Below are 21130 nucleotides of genomic sequence, written 5' to 3'. Positions count from 1 at the left end.
GAATTGACTGAGCACTAAGCTCAAAGTAGAAAGTTTGAAGTGGTTATTATGGCCTTCGAGCATCTTGTATCCTGGGGCACAATTTCCTAATTTTGTGACAGAAGGGCTCTTTTCATTCCTGCTGACAGCTCTATCCACAAAATCAAGCTGCCTCAAACACATTGTTCAGTAACATTTTTCCTTTGTTGACAGCTGATGGCCCACGATGACAATATAAAGAGATCAGCATAATCCAGTCCAATCCATTAACTTATTTAAATCATCGTTGATACCGATGCTGGGCTGGCCAGGCACCCTCAGCACCTGCCAAGACAGCTGCCAGGACAGCTGTGCCAACCAGACTGTCTTCTCAGCAGTGCAAAGGCTTTTTTGGCAACTAATCAGTCTCGAGCTGGGTAGTATTTCCATACTTTCCACAACTTGATCCATACCAGTCAGGCCAAAACCCACTGATGTCTCTGTCTGTGGTGAGAACTTGCTGTCACTGAACTGTAGCATCTCCTGCTCTGCACAGGCACTGACACTGGCCTGGTGACAGTGTGCTGGATCTGATGGCACAGCTCCACTAAAGACACTCCAGTTACACTACCTTCAGCTTGGGAGAAAGCCCAGAGATCCAGGATGGAGAAGCAAAGTAGGTGATGACGGCTGCCTCCAGAGCTGATGGAGACTGTGTTGACTTTGGGATGTTGATATCCAGGCCTGGAGGTTGGTGGCCCTGCCTGTGGTAGGGGGGGTTGGAACTTGGATCCTTGGGGTCCCTTCCCACACAGACCATTCTATGATTCTATGATTCTGTGTTGAATGACAGGGAGCTCTGGGGCAGTATTATCAGGCCACTTGTGGCAGAGACTGGAGGCATGTTCAGCCTGCAGAGCACAAGCCTGTTCCTGCCACCCTGCCTCATCAGAAGGGCTTGAAATTTGAATTGGAAATGTTAATTACCTACAGTGACTTGGTCACCAGGAAATTTCCAAGCAAGAAACATTGGTGAAAATAATAACAGCCACTGTAACATTGGGGTGAGAACCTAACCTGTTCTTAGGCAATCTGCAGGTGGAAAGGGATGAATAAATTATTCCCTGTGAATCTTTATTATTTTTTTTTTTTTTTTGCCCAGGGTATTTCCCAGCTGTTTAGCTGAAATGTCAAACCACTTGTTTGTGCTTAACATCCTAACAAAAGAAATATTATCCAGATTTAATGCAGCTAGGAAATGTGTCCTGGGATGAGTCTCTCACTGAAAATTACACTACGAGTCTGTGGTGAGGGAAGAACTTTTGCTTCCCTGGAACTGCAAACTTGAGGAGGAGAATTTACCCTGCATGTTGTGTTCTGGACGTACCAAGCCAGGGATGAATTTCTTTTTCTGCAATGCACACACAAAAATAACCTTCTGGCTTTAAGAATTCTATTATTTACAACGTCTTGAAGGCAGCAAAGCAACAACAAAGAGTGAGACACACACGGAGCAAGTGTGGAAATTTCCATCAGGGTGACAGGTTCCCCAGGATGGCTGAGGATGTGATTTGTGGCTGCCTGAAAAGAGAGGCAGCACTAAAGCTCTCAACTTGCGTGCTTCAGGAGCTGAAATTGCCCCTTTCTCCCCCCTCCGCCCCCTTTTCTCCCCACCCTCCCTCTCCACTGTACTTCATACGTGTTTAATTTCAAAGACCCTCCAGGGTCTGGCCTCTGGCACCGTGACTAAAATGAAATGTTCTGGCTGGGAGCTGGGGAGGGGGAAGCAAGAGGGACAGGGAACAAAGCCCATGGGCTGTGCTGCTGGGGAGAGGCTCCCAGGCTGTCACTGCTTGCTTGGCATGACCGACTGCAGACAGCTAATTAACAGTAGACGCAAATAATTAACATCTGTGAAGCCAGACAGCTTTGCCCGGGGACATCTAAGAAGGAAAACCTCAGCCCAGAGTCAGTGGGTGCATGAAAAAATGCTAATTTCAAATGATCTGAGCAGTCCTAGAGGGCAGAGCTGTTCCTACCAGGGCACTCACGATGGGCATCACCAGCAAATCTCTTGAGGATCTCTGGGAAAGAGTCCAGTGGAGGGCCACATGGATGAATAAGGGTCTGGAGCACCTCCCCTATGAAGAAAGGCTGAGTGAACTGGAGCTGTTCAGCCTGGAGAAAAGAAGACTGAGAGGGGACGTGATCAATGATTATAAATATCTCAAGTGTGGGAGACAGAGGGAAATGGCCAGCCTCTTCTCAATGGTCTGTGGGGACAGGACAAGGGACAGTGGCCTCAAGTTGGAGTACAGGAAGTTCTGCACCAATATGCAGAAGAATTTCTTCCCAGTGAGGGTGACAGAGCCCTGGGACAGGCTGCCCAGGGGGTGTGGAGTCTCCTTCTCTGGAGATATTCCAGCCCCGTCTGGACACCTCCCTGTGTGACCTGTCCTAGGGACCCTGCTTTGGCAGGGGAGTTGGACTCGATGAGCTCTGGAGGTCCCTTCCAACCCCTACAATTCTGTGAATCTAAAATGACGACATGATTCTTGTAGCATGGGTTTGTAGACACCAGAGCTGCTGCAGATTTCACAACCCAGCGCTACTCATTCTTTATTCTATTAGGTCACATTAAAGGTTTAGGAGGCAGAAATTCCTTCCCTACTGCAAGAAAGTAAGTGGGTTTTACTCACAGCAAAGAGAAACCATGGAGGAACACTGTGATTGCTCCCCAAAAGCCAGGCGTGGGTTATCAGCAGCCACCTCAGCGCGTTGGTGACCTCTCTGCACACCCAACCGCCTCAGCAGATGGGGCCTGCAGCGCTTATGACTTTTATGGTGTAATGCTTCAGCGAGAAATTTAAACAAATTACAGCCCTGTGACACAGAGAATGTTTAGTTTTGATGTTAGATAACGTGAAGTTATGTTCTTAAAGCTTTATTCATCAAACTGGCTACACGCTCTGTCACTGGGAGGGCACCCGGCCCACACGAAAGGTCAGAGATGTGGATGCAGCACTTCATCACACACTTCATCCCCAAATCCGAATGTGGGGGCTGTGTGTTTCCCCACAGTCTCCAGTGAGCAGAACGTGACTGTGATGAAGCTGAATTTCCTGCCCAGTCACCTCTGGTATGCCTTACGAGGATGGAGCTATTTACCTAGAGCTGAACAAGCTGAGAGCCTCCTCGTAGCCAGAACCTGTCCTGGGCTGGCTGGAAAGCAGTGGGACTGTTCAGAACAGAGTCTCCCCAAAGTCTAACATCTCCAAACCCCCAGCTTTGCCTTGCAAACCTGCACCTGCTAAGAAACAGAGATGGCTTCTCGACGCAGACCTTTCGGCTATGGAAGGGAGTGCTCACTTTACAATTCCCCCAGGATTGACTAAAACTGCACAGCCTTCCTCCAGAAGCATTTTACTTTCATATATTTATTTATTTAGCAGCCAGAGGCAGCTCGGGATGTGGTTAGGCATGCAAGCAGCAAAGCTCACAGCCTGGGCTGCTCAGACCTGTCAGAGCCAGGTAAGCAGGACCCCTAACTCCTAACTCCACGGCAGCGGTATTGAAGTACAAACTGGCTCTTTGCATGCTCCATGATCATGTAATCCAGAAAAGCTCATTTTCATTAGTTTGCAAATAGCTTCTAAGACTAGATAAATAGGTATGCTTTTCTCTCACACGCCAAATACTTGGAATATTTGCATATTTAGGTAATGGGAAGATTTTTTCAATGCTGTAGCTGTGCCCATGGTCATAAATCCATAATACACTTCAAGGCTTTATTGTCCCCCAAAATGTGATGATGTGCTTCAGTTTTTCCAAGTTAGGAGCATGCATCTGCAATTCATTAAGCAACCCGACCAACACATTTTCCATTTCATAGCCAGTATCTTTGTATGACCTTTTTGGTCTGATGACTCAAACATATTTAATAAATCATTAACAGAGATTACATTATTGAGTGAGGAGCTGTGTAATTAGTTGAAAGAGTGCTCAGAATTTGGGTTGTCAGGATCTGCCTAAATCAGGGAGAGAAAGTTGTCAGGAAAACTCCATAGGAGGAAGGCAAAGAGCACAGAAAACGTAAAGCCAGCATATTTTCAGATAAAAAATGAGTTCCAATTGGTTGCAGTTCATACATCTGTGGATTTCAGCTGTCAGATGCTTTAAGGACACAAGATTTGAGAGGTAACCAAGTCTTCCCTGGCCAGGGAGGCACAGCTAGGAGCGTGGCCAGCGAAAGGAAGAACTAACTAACCTGTATTTTAATTTGTAATGAACCTGTATTTTAATTTGTAATGGTGACCATATTCCTCCTTTCTGACTAATTTGTCCATGGTCCTCTAGAGATGTCTAGAGGAGAGTAGTGGGCTCTTGGCTCTCCGTTGGGAACTAAGATGCTCCACGTCCACGGGCACAAAGGTTGGTGTACGGCAGATGGACTAGTTGGTGAGGCTGCAGGACATGTACCCCAGTTTGGGACTAGCTAGTCCAGAAAGGACTGGTGCTGCCTCTGCACTGGCATCTTCACTTTGAGCATTACCACAGTAGCACTGATTTTCTCTGCTGCATTTTTCATATGCTTTGCCTCGTCCACCTTTAAATGCCCAGGAGTTAATGGGTTTGCTTGGCCCGTGCTGCTTTAGTTCTGTCTAAATCTAATCTCAGCGAGCTGTAAGTCTTACAGTAATAAACATTATTAGTGTTCTGATAAATGGTAGCAGTGTGGCAGGAAAAGCCTCCCATTCCAACCCACAGAAGGCCTCAGCTTCAATCATGTCTTATTGCTCTCAGAGTCTTCATCTCGAATCACTCAGTGGCAGTTTAATCAATACATCACAATCGTGCACAATTCCTTCTACTTACTGAACAGCTTGCATCAGAAGTGGTTTCTGGCTTGTATTCTGGAATCAGGCAAATAATTAAATCAAAGACCTACCAATAGAAATGCTCCTGGAGGAACCTCATTATTTTCCTTATGATTTATCTAAAGTTCCTGGCTTCAGTTTGTACACCACACTGAACTCTAAATAATCCTTCAAATCCTGCCCAGGAATTAATCCCATGAGCACCACTGAGCTCCAGGTGAGCGTTACAGCCACTTCTCAGAGCAGGTAAATGTCAGAGACAAGTGTTTGGCATTGTCCAGCTCCATCAATGTTGGTTGGTGTTTTTTCTTTTGCTGTTCTGAAACTGCAGAATCTTACCTGAAATTCAGATCTTAACTCTTGGCTTGTTCAAAATCTGAACTCAATGGGGCTACTTTGAGAAACCTGTTTAAGTCCCAACTCTAAGGTGCAAAAGGTCCTGGACTCCAGAAGCATTTTTCTTTTTGTATCAAAGCAATATAATGCTGCCTTTTCTGCCAGCATTATTCAGGAATGTTTTCTCAAATCCTCATTTCTTTACATCAGACATAAAGCTCAGAAAATTAGTTTCTCTGTTTTCTTCATCTTTTTTCTCACCTATCTCTTTATTTTAATCTCCTGCTTATTTTATTCACATTGCAGAGTAGAAGCCCTATTAGATAAGGGTCAAAACAAATGTAATCAATCATGGGAAAGAGTTATTTGTGATGCAGAGCTTATTTTTTTTCATTTATTTTGCCTTCAAAGATAACAGTGCACTGTCCTGGTATGATCTCCTTGTAGCTGTGTGTCATGGTTTAGCCCCAGCCAGCAGCCCAGTGCCCCACAGCCTCTCACTCTGGGTGGGATGAGGGGCAGAATCAGAACAGCAAAAGAGAGAACTTGTAGGTCGAGTTCAGGACAGCTCAATTGGCAAAGCAAAAGCTGCACATAGAGGTGAAGCAAACCCAGGAATCCCTCCCTTCTCCACATCCCATGGCAGGCAGGTGCTCAGCCATCCCCAGGACAGCAGGGCTCCATCACACGTAATGGGGACTTGGGAAGACAAATGCCATCACTCTGAACATCCCCCTCTTCCTGCTTCTTACCTCAGTTTTATATGCTGAGCATGATGTCATATGGTCTGGAATATCCCTTTGGTCATTGGGGTCAGCTGTCCTGGCTGTGTCCCCGACAATTCCTTGTGCATCCCCAGCTCACTTGCTGGTGGGTGAGGAGCAGAACATCCCTCAGCACTGCACAAGCACTGCCTGGCAGGAACAGAACATCTCTGCATTATCAACATCATTCCCAACACAAATCCCAAGCACAGCCCCTCACCAGCTACTAGGAAGAAAATACTCTATCCCAGCCAAAACCAGCACACTGTGTTGAGTAGCCACCAGGAGCAGACTTCCCAAAGTAATGAGGAAGACCCAGTTACAAGCTGCCCTGAATGGATTTCAGACGGCAGGTGCTTCCCCACATCTTCCCTCCAGGTGAAAATATGACAAGATACCCACGCAACCACGGCCATCGGGAGCATTTAAGCTCGTATGAATTGTATGGGTGGCAAGATAACCCTGATCTGATTTTTTGGGTGACTCTAAAAGCATCACTCAGTGCTGGGTGAACAGAGCTGCCACGAGCAGTCCCTTAGGCAGGCAGCAATCCTTGCTGCGACAATGGCTCATTCAGATTATATATGCCCCTAAGAGCCATATTCTCATAAAGCGATTTAATAGTGGAAAAAAGGCAAAGTAGCAGCTCATCAAGGAGGGGATGTGTCACTGTGAGTTATGTGGTACCTCTGTACCCGTCTCAGGAGCATCCTCTGACATGCTGTGAATCACTTCTAGAACCGCGATCCATCCTACGGTTTAAACCAGGGGCGAACGAGCCACGTCTATTCGTCTTTCACCAGGACTTCATGAAGCTGTCACTGACTTAATGAAACTGCCATTTCCCTGTTGACTTCAAAGAGAGATGGGCTGGGACCAGCCAGTCAGGTTACCATCAAATTACAATAATCCCACTCTTCTTCTTATCAGATTTCCCCCTGTGTTTGTTTAAAGGTGATGAAGAACACAAGCACCTGAATTCTTCTGAGATCAGGTCAGTGGCTTGAAGCAATTTTCTTCTGCACTTTGTGCATTTTCTCTCCATCTTCAAGGAAAAGCCCAGCAGAGTGCACAGGCTTCCCCACCTCCCCCTTTTTTTTGTTGGCAGTACCTTAGCTCTTTACATATCAGATCAGGTGTTGCAAGCAAGCTTTGCAATAACCCTATGGTGTGTTACACAGGTTGACCTCTGGCTGTGATGGCATTTGCTGCCTTGTAATTGTTTTCTGCTCTGACATAGTACATACAGAGCAAGATGTGGCCCCTCTCAGAAGGCGCTGACGTTGCTCTAATGGGCTTAACCTGTTTTATGAGAGCTCCAGGGGCAGGAGGGGTTGCTTTTGGTATATTTGGTGCTCTGCTTTTGACGGCACAGTAGGAAAAAGCCTCTTGCCTTGGGCTGCAGAGGATCCCCTCTCAGGTAGCATCAGGTGGTGGTGGTAGTGATGGGAGCCTGTGGCAGCTGCCATGCTTCAGAAGCTGGAGCTCAGTTGGCAGAAGTGTTCTGTCAAAACCAGATGTTTTACTGAAAAAAAATAAAAGAACTTCTTCCTTTGGCAGAAAATTAAGGCCTTTTAAAAGAAACCCTGGTCCCTCCTGCCCAGTGTTTATGCCAAAACTCAAAGCATTTGATTCCAAACCACAGTGACATACCTGATGCACCTCACAGCTTTGCTCTCCTGGGAACTGGATTTGCTCATCAGGCTTCCAGCAGCTGGATTTTCACATCAGCTCTATCTTGTTTTAGATAAAAGTGTTTCCGCTTTTCATTTCAAAATACCATTTCCCACTGACCTCCACTGCATCCAAGGAAAGCCTGTGGACTCCTTCTCCATGCTTGCTCCTTCTTGACAGCTGGACACCATTAATCCTGATATCCAAACATTACCTCCCTCATCCTCAGGCCTCAAAAATACGCTTTTAGCAGGATATTTTATTCTCTGGTTCACAAAGTCCATCCTGGGGTCAAATCAGGAGCTGCAGCATGTGCTGGAAAGACATAGAGCTGTTGGAGCAAGACCAGAGGAGGCCATGAAGAGGATCAGAGGCTGGAGCACCTCTGCTGTGAAGACAGACTGAGAGAGTTTGGCTTGTTCAGCCTGGAGAAGAGAAGGCTCAGGGAGACCTGACTGTTGCCTACCAATACAATGGGGTCATACCGGAAGGGAGGGAAGAGGGACTGTTCACCGGGGAGTGCAGGGACAGGACAAAGGGCAATGGCTTCAAGCTGAAAGAAGGCAGGGTTAGGTTAGATGTTAGGAAGAAATTCTTTGCTGTGAGGGTGGGGAGGCCCTGGCACAGGGTGCCCAGGGAAGCTGTGGCTGCCTCTGTATCCTCGGCAGGGTTCAAGGCCAGGTTGGATGAGGCTATGGGCAACCTGGCCCAGTGAAGGTGTCCCTGCCCATGGCAGGAGGTTGGAACTCAATGATCTTTGAGGTCCCTTCAACCCAAAGCATTCTATGATTCTACAAGATTAGACCCATCATAAAGACTTGAGAAAGAAAGCAGCAGCAGCAAACGTGAAGGACCCAGCTGTGCATCTCACACCCCACACAGCTTGGCAGCAGGAGCCCAGCTCTCCATGTTTAGCAGACTAAACACCTCCACACACTCAGCAAAACTCACCAGAGGTGCTGCTCAGCACCCACTGGGAGCAGAGGAGTCACCAGCAGGAAGAAAATGCCATTTTGGGCATTATGAGATGATTTTTAACCTTTGTCAGATGAAACCAACAAACCAGAAAGGATTATAAAGAAGAGCCATAAAGCTGAGATTCATACACAAGGTTATGTATGACCAACCCATTTTGGCTATGTATTATTCATCACTACTATATCATTCTGGGTTTCTGGCTTTTGGGCAAGCTCCACATGTACAATGCTGCTGTAGAAGGGTATTTATCTCTGGGGTTTTTTTTGCTGGGCTTTGCTGTGGGGAAAGCAAGTGGTGTCATTTGATGGGATCCTGCATAATAAGACAAGAGAGATGAAAAATGAGCGAGCCTGTCATGATGGAGCCAGTGCATTGCTTTTTAGATGAAAACCAATTGAGTAGTTAATTTTAAAGTAAATTGCCCTTGTTTCTCATGGTAAGGCATTTTGACATTTGTGCTGACAGCTTCCCGATTAAACGTGAGTATTTTTGGTGGCATTTGTGGGTAAGCCAAGCCAGGTGTTTCAAGGGCTATATAGATCTAATTTCTATTAAGGTGGATGGTCCGTTCCCCTCCGGGCATCAGAGCGGATGAAATCCATTATTTTTTTTGTGGAGTCAGCCTCCTTCACAAGCAGCAGCTCACCACCTTGCTGGGGGTGGGATGGAATGTGCATCACAGGTACTAAGTAAAAAGGTTATCTCCTCCAACCGTAATCTTTTGGTTGGGCAAAAGCAGATCCTTGAGCACTTTGTGGGGGTTTTCAAACCTCTTCCTTGGCTGGGGAGAGGGAGGTCCCTTAGGAGCACGGGGAGATGGGTTGTCTCTGCTTTTTGTGTTCAAGGCCAGGTTAGATGCACCCTGGACAACCTTGTATAGCTCCAGGCGTGGAGGTTGGTGGCCCTGCCTGTGGCAGGGGGGTTGGAACTCTCTGATCCTTGGGGTCCCTTCCAACCCAGACCAGTCTGTGATTCTATGCTTTTAGGCAGTGCCAAGGCGAAACCCAAGCAGAGAACCCAGATAGAAGGAGAAAAGCAGTAAATGGGGAAGGGTAATAGTAAGTTCGAGGGTGGTAGAAGGTTTTTCATTCAAAAGGTGAACTTTGACTGGCAATTCCCCACACAGATCATCCTAGGAAAGAGGCAGACTGGAGAGAATTGGCAATTTGCAAGCTGCAGAAATGTTTGGGTCTGCTTCATTTTCACATGGTGCTCCAGCAATCTCATGGCAAAAGCAAAGGTTGTGTTTAATGGAGTGGCCCCAAACCCTCAGCCTGTGAAGCTGCCTACCTTTGCGAGCCCCTTTAGAAGAAATAACCTCACTTTTTTCTTTCAAAATACAAACCCAGCTGAGATAGTATGTCCATTCAGTCAAGAGGCCAGGAAATATCTGTCCAACTTTTTATTCCTACTTAAGCCAACAGGATTGCTTGCAAATCCAGCACAAATATGTACAAGCAATAATCTTGCCTCATGTGGGGCCTCTGGTTTACCCAATTCCCTGGACTTCTGCATCCCATAGGGAGTGAGAAAGGAACCGAAACACTACTCCTCTTTTGGGGATGGGAAACCGAGGCACAGAAGTATCAAGTCCATGACCTTCCTTGCCTTGAGCCAAGCTAAGGCACGAGTCCTTCAGGGTGCAAACTTTGCCTCCCGTGCAGCGTCAGCCTCCTGCTCACCTGCCTCTCACAGAGTAATGCAGAAAGTTGGGATAATTGGACAAGAGACTGTTTGTTACTGTTGCTAGTGGCCGGTTGCTACAGGAAATTTTGATACTCTCCTGCTCTGCCGGGGGGGATCTTTTCATGTGCCTGAGGGATGCATAAAGGCTTTGACTTTCCAGACACAGTTTTGTGCTTAAAATATCCCCTTACACAGATTAAAGTACTTATTTCTGCTTTAGCAAAGACCCCTTGAAATGATGGATGGGAAACAACGTGGCTTTCACTCAGCTTCCACTGCCAGCCTTAATTAGAGAAGAATTAGAGGGTTGCCTGATGGGAATTCGTGCTAACTTAAAGGTTCAGTTTCCCTCTTGCACCAGCGGCTGGAGGATGCTCCAAGCCTGTTGGGTCAGGCAGCTTGTGAACATGAAACACATGAAGAACTGGAGGAGCAAACAGCATCACACACAGGCGTAGGACTAGGTGTTTCTGGCTGTGCTGCACTGAGAGGCAGCAGCTCGGTTCATTAGGGCTCAGCTTTCTCACTCCTTGTGTAACCTGGGAGTAGCTGTAAGAGCAAGAGCATCTCAGCATGCCTGGAGCCACAGGGACTGACCTGGGCCTGGCCATGCTGCTCAGCACACAGCTTGGGGAAAGTAATTATACATTAATATAGCATACCTAGACACATATGTAGAAGGATGAGCCTTTATGCCCTTACATCAATGCAGTCACACTCTGAACTATGCCAGGAGCTCTTCTACTTTCATATCAAGGTACTGAAAGCCACACTCAAAAATTTACGTGAGGGAGGAATAAATGATTTATGATTTATTTTTTATTTAAGTTCAGCTGCTTCTTGCTCCATGAAATCTGCCAGCCCTTTTTAAGGACTTTTTCAGCCCTCCAGTTTCCATTAGGTATTTTCCTGCAAAATACAAAGCCCCAAATCTCACAATACTTAAAATGACTGGGCATGATTTATACCCTACGAGAGAAATATAGAGAATATGAAATTTTAGATTGAGTAAATAATTGAGTTTTCCACCCTGAATTTCTAGATCCTTCCCAAATAATGCTGCTCATTCACTCTCATAGTGCTGCATCCTGTTCCAGCAAAGGGCTGGAAGAAATGCAGCTGAAGAAAACAGGTACACACCTTCAGCACTAAAGCCAAGGCAGCTCTTACCCGTTAAAAGAAGTGCTACTGTGATGTAGGAGATACAGATCTCACCTTGTCTTCTGCTACAGTCAAGTGACATAAACCAGCCACTTTTATCCACTGGGGAAATTTTAAATGAGCCAATTATTACTTATGGAATAGGAGGATAGAAAGACAGAAAGAAGAGATGAGAATGAGCTACAGAAAACAAGAACAGAGCACAGCAACCTGTGTTGCTGTTTATAGGTAATTTATAGCTTTAAATGGTATTTTCATTTCATAAACCCCTGGTCTGATTTATTTCACCGGGTCAAATATTAATGGGTTTTAGTTTTTTTTTTTATCTTCCCAAGCAACTCCATTTTATCAGCAGTGCGTGAGGTAATACAAATTCTTTTGGCAGGAGTGTACAGCGATGAAATAGCAAACATTGCATTACTAACCCCAACAATGCAGGAAAACCATCTTTCTATTGTGCAAGCAGCCAGCAAGAGAACAGAGAATTTCCCCTCGGGAATAGATCGCACTCTTACAACAAAAGGGTTGTGAGAGTCTTTGTTCTGATCCCTGAGGATTTTATGAATTGTCACACCATCTATGGAGATCAGCTGTTCGGCCTGATAAGAAGACTTTGAATTTCTGTGAAAGCCGGCTGATGGTTGAAAATCACAATAAAGGATAATGAAAGAATATTAATATAGACTTGTGATCATTTTAAGAAATATAAATTTTGTGTCTTTTTTTTTTGGGGGGGGGGGGGGAAGCAGAGAGGCAAGAAGGGGTCTAAAATACCCCCAGAGTATCTTTGACTGACTTCAGTAATACACTGTTCAGCCTTGAGAAAAGAAGACTAAGGGGGGACCTTATTTTAATGTTTATAAATATCTTAAGTATGGGATGCAAGGGGAAATGGCCAGCCCCTTTTCAGTGTCTGTGGGGACAGGACAAGGGGCAATGGCTGCAAGTTGGAGCACAGGAAGTTCTGCACCAACATGGGGAAGAACTTTTACACAGTGAGGGTGAGGGAGCCCTGGGACAGGCTGCCCAGGGGGTGTGGAGTCTCCTTCTCTGGAGATATTCAAGACCTGTCTGGACACTGACCTGTGCAATATGAGCTGAGGAGCTGCTTTGGCAGGGGGGTTGGACCCGATGAGCTCTCGAGGTCCCTTCCAACCCCTGTGATTCTGTGATTCCATGATCAGTACGGGTTTTGAAAGTGGGGCTTGCAATCCAAATTCCCTCTGCCCTTCCCTGAATTTTTCCATGCACCCCTAATGTCTCAGATGCCTCTTGTTGAGATGTATATCAGCATCCCACTATCTGGAAGATTTTTCTGTGGGAATAGTTGGCACAAGTTTAATGATCACCATCTGATTAAGACAATTGCTGTGTCTCTAGGTAGGGAACAGCAGGGTTGCTACCGATGATGCCTGTAATTGTTTTACAGCATTAAGTGTGAGCGTAACACTCAATCCCTGCTTACACATGACCACTGCCAGAATTATTTGAGCTACAGACCCACCACGGGGACACAATGATTTCTGAGTGGTGCTTCTCAAAGGCTTCTTTACAAAACTCAGCAAACAGTAAGACTGAGCAAGTGGCATCGTTACATTGCAGTGATCCAAAGCCACATCTTGCTGTTGATTAGAGACGTGATCTGTGGTCACATTTGTTCAAACAAATTCTGATTTCCTTCAGTGGGTTTCTTGTCACTGAGGGCTGCACCTTGTGAATGGCTCAATGTATTAAAAAGTCACTTAAATGTGGTTTAACCCAAACTGTGGCCCATCCAGCACCTGGGGTTAAACAGTAGGAGCTAAAAGGGGACTAAACCAGCTGGGATTGTACTTTGAATACATCTGTGCTCTCTGCTCCTTGTCATCACATTGGGGACCTTGCCCTTTGTGCAAGTGCTGGGTTGGAGACTGCCATTGCTGCTCCCTGCCTGGTGCTGCCTCTCCTGCACATCATTAGCATTCCCCTCCTGCTCTGGCACTGGAGGGGAGCTGTAATTAAAATTCAATGTGACAGAGCATGTCAAATGCAAAGGGTCCCTTTTTTGCACAAAATCTTTGCTAAGCTCCTGTTCGTTTTGTGGCTGCATCGGTTACGTGTGCTGCTTTCCAAGAACAAATTAACGGGGGCAGGTCAGGCTCTCATGATATCCTACAGCAATTTTGTTCAGATCATTTTCTTGACTGTTAACTATCATAGGTTTATTGATTGTCTCTTGCTCATAAAAGCAAAGCAATAATCCATTAATTGTTTCTCCTCAAAGCCTGGATGTACTCAGCGTAACAGAATATTGCCCCAGGAGTGAGGGCAGCTCTCCCACAGCCAGCCCTCCACAGCCACTGCTCCCTGGGAATGGGCAGGGAAGACAACCTGGGTGGACAGGTGATGGAAACTGGTCCAGAGCAGTGCTTCCCAGGGTGGAAAATCTCTCCCAGTTTCTCCCAGATGATCTAGGAAACAAGAAACATGGGGTAGTGCTTCAGCTAGGAGATGATGTGTTACATGGAGGACTTGCTGGAGTGGTCTAGGGAATCTGACGGGTGCAGGGCCACTGTCAGAAAGCTGCACCTTGGCAGTAGCCCTGCACCACCAGCTCAGCTTCCCCAACCAGTGACAGCCAGAGGAGACCCCCGACATCTGAGCCCTGCACCATCCCACAGCACACCCCACCGTGCCGTCAGACCAGGACAGGCAGGATGGTGGGGAGCTGCGGAGAAGGAGGATGGAACAAATACCAGCAGGGCCTTTCCCTGAGCACAAGTTCAGGCTCAAGCTTCATGTTTCATTAGGGAATTCTTTATATTAATTTTGCAAGCCCTTAACGTGTGGAAAAGATCCTCGTTGCATCCCAGGTCTCACACTCTGCTTTGGAGCTCTCACTGGTGGGACTACTGATTGCTCTGAGCTCAGTACAGGAGTCATGGCAAAATCAGAGGCTACCCCTGTGGGCACGGTGCCTTTAGGTAAAGGCTCTTTAAAGGCTTTTGTGTAAATGTCCACAAAATAACAGGGTGGCAACAGAACTTCTGAAACAATAAACAAATCTCACACTGAGAGCAAAACCCTGCTGGGGTGAGAATGACATTAGGATGTAGCAGACATACAACATCAGAAAGGTTCTCCGTGGGCTAGTCATAGCAGAATAGTGCTGCTTTGGCAGGTGGGATAATCAAGGCCATGACATCTCTGGAAAGCTGGAGAAACATCAAATCCGATGGGGTGATTATGTAGTTAATGAGAACAAACTGTGCCTTCTCGTTAGCTGGGGCTGTGGGCAGGGTATTTCTGCAGGCAGGAGGAGCTGAGGGTCTTTCCCTAGGCTGCCTGGTGAGGGGTGGTGTTGCAAGTGCTTAGGAGAGGTGCTCTGCAGAGCAGCAGTTTCTTCTGGCACAGACAGCATCAGAAGTTTCAGCATCCTGCCTTGTCTCAGGACAGGTTGGTAAATCAGCGAGAAAAGAGGAGATGTAGCTGGGAGCCTCATCTCTACTTCTGAGGAGGCATCGACCTGCTAGGCATCCCCTGAGGTAGCTGTGTTGCTGCATGAGGAGTGTTGGTTTAACTGGGAGAAGGAGGTTATGGATGAAATGGCTGTGCTGTGGGAATCTTTAGCTTTTGATCCCAGTCACTGTGTGTACTTAGGAAGCTTCCAAGTGAGCAGGTTTGTTCTGTGTTCACAATGAGAAATCGAAGATTGCATCTTTCTAAGGTATGTGCAGTCTTTGGTAGCTGGCATTGCTGAGCACAGGCTTAATCCCACAGGGAATTTTTGACACTCTTCCCACTTGGGTCTGAATCTCACTGAAATCTATGCAGATGAGCCCAGTGATTTAAATAGGTGCTAATTTATCCTTGGGCTGCTGTGCTCTCTCAGCAGGAACTCTGCTGCTGTGCTATTTAGATAATGCTCTTGTGCCCAGAGCGTCAGTAGATACATCAGCACCCTCCAGGGCAGATGCCTGTTCTGTGTTTGCTGTCACTGGGCTTTCCTCTTGCTCTTCCCCAGCATTCCTGTGGTGCTTCCAAAGAGTGGCTGCATACTTCATCTGCCACAACTGTTGTCACCCACTTCATTTCGGCTTCACGCCCAAAGATAATCACTGCTATCTCTTTGTGCTGTGGCTTCTGCTACCCTTGCCAGGACTGGAGTACTTCTTTAATACAGGCCAAAATTAATGGCAGAGAGGTTAAGGTTTTAATTACAATTCCCATATTGGTGTTTAGGCTCTGAGTGTGTGCAACATGCAGCTGCTGGAGAAAGCTCCCTCTGACTGGTGATGGAGCTCCTCCTCTCTGAGCAAATTTCCTTTCTCCACATAGCCATCAGCTTTAGTCAGCGATGCCCATCTCTCCTTTGCTGTTTAGCTATGTATGTGTGCAGCATATGTGAAGCATGGAAAAACACCTGAGAAGCAGGCTGCACATCAGGGGCATGCTTCTCTCTTGGTGAGAAGAGGTGGCTGCTCCCTCTTGAACTTTCTTCTCTTCTGCCTTTTGCCAGGAAGGCTGTATAGCAGGGCAGAGCTTAAGGCTCACCTCCTCTCATTCCAGGTGGCTCCGTTCAAAGCCTCCCCCTCCCAGATCCTGACAGTGATCCAAGGAGCGCTGAAGGAGCCTTGTCAGTGCAAGGTATGTGTGCTGCCCTCCTGAAGGCTGCTTTGTTAAACAGAAGAAAGCCTGTTAACTCTCTCCTTTCTGCATTTCAGAATTTGATCAAGCATCATTCTACAGGCAATAAAACTCAGTGTCAGGCAGCACTGAAGTAATTTATTTTACACATCCAGGCTCACAAATAAGCCCATACACACCCTCATACTCAGAGAGGAATAATGTGTGCCAGCTGTACTTTAAAATCTAGCTGGCTTTGGACATTATTAATATCTAAGCCAAATTCAGGAAATTACCTTGCTAACAGCTCATTGAAGATTTCCATATATGGTGCTTATTACTGTTATTACAAATGAATTCATGGGAAATTTAATTAAGTTCTCAAAAAGAAACAAATGGGTTTCTATCTATTAAGTCCACTGGCCAAGTTTACTTTTGGCATATTTCCTCGTCCCATAAAGGTTTTTCAGTACATTATTCTTCTCTGAGTAATCTTGTTACTAAATTAAGCCGCAGGGTCAACATCAGCTTGCTGCGTACCACAGAAAACGCTGATAACTTCAGCATGCTGCACTTGCAGCCAGGGACCTTTTAAATATTAAAGCTGCCATTCTCAAATAACACTTGCATGGGGATCACATTCAGTTTCCCTGTGTGTGACTCCTCTGTATTTCAGAAGGGATATGTCCATCCAGCCGGTATTGCTCTTGGGGAGTCAAAGACCTTCCTCCCCCTGCCCTGGGCTTGGCTGTCCCTGGCAGAGCTGAGGCACCACAGCTGGTTTTATCTCCCCAAATCCAGGTACCTGGTTGAAGTGGTGAGCTCTGTCCTTGCAGCCATACCTTCCTTTCTCTGCCATCACCCTCCTGCTTCCAGGGGAAGGGCTAAGGTGGAATGAGCAATGATGTCAGTGAAAGATGAGGCTATCGTTTACCAGTAACCCTCTAAGCCACAAGGGATGGTGTGGGAGAGCACGGAGGTATTTTGATGAAGTAGCAAATCCTCTCTGTTGCCCTCTTAGGGAAGGAGAGGGCATGGCTGTAAATCCAGAGGAGTCTCTTATCTGCAAAAGGAATGTCACAAGTATGAGCTCAAGCACCACGTCTTCTGCTCTGCACACCCTGGTATTGTGCAGGGCTTTGTAAGCTGGTTGGAGAGGCCAAGAGGTGAATTTGGTCTAATAACACAGATCAATATAATCCTGGGCATGGAAAATATTATTCCTAAATCCTGTTATGGGCCAGAGGCTGCCTGTTCATCAATCAGTGCTGACTGAATCCCCTGTGCTGAAAGGTGTTTTGCACAGGCAAGAAGACTCACTGCACTTCAGTGAGGCCCTGCTTTGGTGCATGGGTCTGATCATACGTGGGTTTGCTGGGCTGGAAGGGAATTCAGCAAATCTTCACCCCAAATGAACATTTCTGCGCTCTGGGGGTTTCTGTTATTGTTCAGCAGATGTAGGCCGGTTTATTTTAGAAACCTTGTGAGGGAAAGAAGCTTATGATAAGTCTAAATACCATTGACACTGCACCTGACAGCTTTAAAGCCATGGGGAAATTGATGTTGAAATCATCTGCCTGGCAAACAGTAACCTGCAACAGCCGTAGTCAATCACTGCTCCGCAGTGTGCAGTCTCTCCCTGGGCTCTTCAAACTGCATGCTACATTCATTATCTGCTCCTTAGAAATCTTGGTGACTTGGGGACCTTATTCCTAAAATCCTGCCTCTCTGCTTGGGACTTCCTGCCCCTCAGGAGCAGGGTAGGGTGGGCAGTGGATGGTGGGAGCCCTGTGCCTTGTCTGGCTGGTACATGCTGAGCCGGAGCCGCAGGGCTTCCCAGCAGCCTGCTAGAGAAAGCTATGGGCAAGATAATTCAGAGCCCTGGCAGTGGGGGACTTTGCCTAAAGCCCCTTGTAAGTCAGCCCTTTCTTCCCAGGGCTGGATGGTGTGGAGGGGTGGTAGCAATACCTCTGCTAGGCTCTGTGTTACATCATCAGCTGATGCCATCTGTGACAGTGGGGGAAAAACATATATATCACTGCAGGCAAAGACTTGCCCAAACTAACTTTGAGCTGGATAGTTTGGGAGAGGGGATGAGCCTGGGGGTGCGATAAAATTCAGTTTCTTCAGTGCTGAAGCTGGTTCATGTAAAGGAGCGTACATCAAACAATAACTGCAGGTCCCTCTGAGGACACCAGGCAGCTGTTCTGGGTTTGGAGTCATGCTACAAAGAAGTGCATGTGCTGACTGATGGTAAGGTAAGGCATTTTATGAATTCAGTGACAGCCAGTAATCTGGAGTTGATGTTGTAATGCTTTTGCCTCTTTGGTCTTTCTAAGCCAGTTGTACATTTCTACCTCATTTATTATTTAGAACTGAAATGCTGCTTTGTGTGGTGAGGAACTTTATGCTCCCAGGTATTGACTTGGTGAAAATCAGAGGGTCATTTTGACTTGAACTTGGATAAACAAGCCATTGTCAGCTGTATGGAGGCTACAGCTGCCCCAGGACACGGCCCAACCTGAGGGTGATGGAGCAGCCCAAGGGACAGGGGGACAGCCCATGTAGTGTCGTGCAGGAACTGAGCACCTCCCCTAGGGTTTCTGAAACATAGAATGGTCTGGGTTGAAAGGGACCCCAAGGGAAAGACCTACATCCCTGTTTTCACTGGGGGAAAAGGTGGTGCCCTATTTAAATTAGAGCTAAGCATGTGGCAGCACCTCTGCATGGGAACAGGACAGTGTCAGGCCAGGAGTCATTTTTTTTCATGGCATCTGAACTGGTTTTACATCTATATGAGAAAATAAATTTCTTCATTCCCAAGACTGACCCTACACATTCTAAACCAATGTCCTGTACCCAGCTGCTTTGACTCAGCCTAAATTCTTCCTATGCCCGGCCAGCTCTCTAGCTGGAGACGTGCAGGGGTGTATCTAGTACCGGGGGGCCCTGTGATGGGTGCCAAACACGAGGATGGGTGGGAGACATCTCGCTCTGGGCCCTTTTTCCTCTCCTCCTGACTGGCAGCGGGTGATCTCCAGGCAGGAGGGGAAGGCGGCGGCTCCGGGCGAGCCGGCAGCACCATCTGCTGCAGACGGCGCCGAACGGCAGCGGCGGCCCGCGGCTGCCGGGGCTGCTGTCATCCCCTATGGGTGATGGGCTCCCACAGGCTCCCCGGGCTGTTACGGGTGGGGAAATGTGCCCCCAGCTGACAGGGAAGCTGACAATAAGCACCCACCCCCCCGTTTGGAAAGGAAGCTTTGATAATACTGGGATGTGAATTAGTGGCGAAAAGTTGGATTTAAAGGCTCCACCTCTACTCTTGCTGGGATTCAGGGTTAAATATGATTTCAGGGCTTAGACACTGACTGCAGACCAAGCTGTAAATCACACAAATAAGAAGAACAAGTGGCTTGGAGGAACGGCTCCTGTGCAGACAGCAGCAGACTCACCCCCTGCCCCAAGTGAAATATAAACTTGAATATTCATCTGCCTTGCTAAAACAGTAAATGTCAAGTTTCCACAGAGCCTTTGTGGCATTTCAAGTGGAAAGTGATAAAGGGAAATGCATCTGCTCTAATTATAGCACTTCTGATTTGATTTTTATAAAAGGAGGAAGTTCAGATGTGACCTCAGCAGCTAAAAGCTATAGGACAGGCTATATAGACCAGTGGCTGTGATGGTGCTTGGTGAGCTTGTTAAAGGAGAGGACTGACACTGCTGTGGTGAGATGAGAGCTGTTTGGAAACCTCTCTGCTGCCCTTTTCCACCCTGTAACTGGTAAACTGTTTTCCTGCAAAAGAATGGAAAATTGAGCAATATGCTGAAGGCTTGATCCAAAGCATATTGGCTTCAAAGCCCATCCCAGAACTTTGGCTTCAGAGGAATTTGGAGTATACTCATCCCAATAATATCCACTTTGAACAGTAGAAAACAAGTTAATTCTTCAGTAAGCATATAGGAGGTGTCAGACAGATACACCAGTCACCTGAAAACCTGAGTGCCATGTCTTGGACTAATGTCAGCAACTGAAAATACTATGGAAATGGGGTTCTTGGAGGGACAGGGACATCTTACTTCTGTGAAGCCTGTAGCCACACCACTGAAAAATTGCTAATAGGTGTATATATTCTCCTTTAAGCCTTTCCTCTGGGAGCAGTTGGAGGTGTTTAACAACCAGGTCCCTCAGCAGCCTGAGTTTTCAGAAAGGTCCCCTGAGCACAGAGAGAAGGGCTGTCTCTGAAGCTGGTGATGCTCAGAGGGCCTTGGCCAAGCTCCATCTTGCACAATGCCCAAGAGCAAAGCACAGATGAGTGTAAGGAGACACCCAAAGCAGCCGGCTTGTCGCAACTCTCTTTCAGCAAGGCTCACTCTGCACCCAGCAAGGGCAGCCCAGGGCTGTTTGGCCTATCCAGGAACGTGTACTTCCAGTAAGCTCCTCTCATGAGAGGAAAGCATGGTTAGAAAACCCAGAGCAATTTAATTTCCTCTTTTCATGCACACAAAAAAACAAGGGGGTGGGGGGGGAAACCCAACAACTCCCACCTAAAAGCTTTATCAGAAACTCTTGGCAGGACAAAATACCTGGTGGGTAGAACATGTTTGAGGAGGGGGCTTGGAGGTGGCCTATGTCATATGGGCAAGGGCTTGCTGGACCAAGGAAGCCCCGAAGCACCTCAAATGCCAGGAGAGCATTTAGGTGTATGCTGCAGTATCATGCTGCTGGCTGAGCCAGGGAGTGCAGGGAGCCTTCTGCTGGGGCCTTGGGAAGCAACCTCCAAAGCTGCTGAGAAGTTCCTAAATCACTGCCAGCTGAAAGAGCTGCATCACGAGTAAGGGGCTGTTGCAAAAGTAACTTAAAAGGCAAAATTCTGCACTTTGCAAGACCCTGCTGATGGTAGGTAGAGATTTCACTTAATCTGTCCCAGTCCCACTTGCAGCACCCCAGAGGCCTTATCTTCCAAGTGGAAAATACATAGGGGTCTTATATTAAACCCTGAGTTCATCCTCTACATATTTACTTTGGAGACAGGCTAAGGAAGGAGCTAAGATCCTGACCTGCAGTTACATCAGCTTATTGAGCTTCTGCAG

Source organism: Gallinula chloropus, assembly GCF_964237585.1.
Source record: "Gallinula chloropus genome assembly, chromosome: 12".
In the NCBI taxonomy this organism is placed as follows: domain Eukaryota; kingdom Metazoa; phylum Chordata; class Aves; order Gruiformes; family Rallidae; genus Gallinula; species Gallinula chloropus.
The sequence above is the reverse complement of the archived record's forward strand: the minus strand, read 5'-3'. Positions refer to the sequence as shown.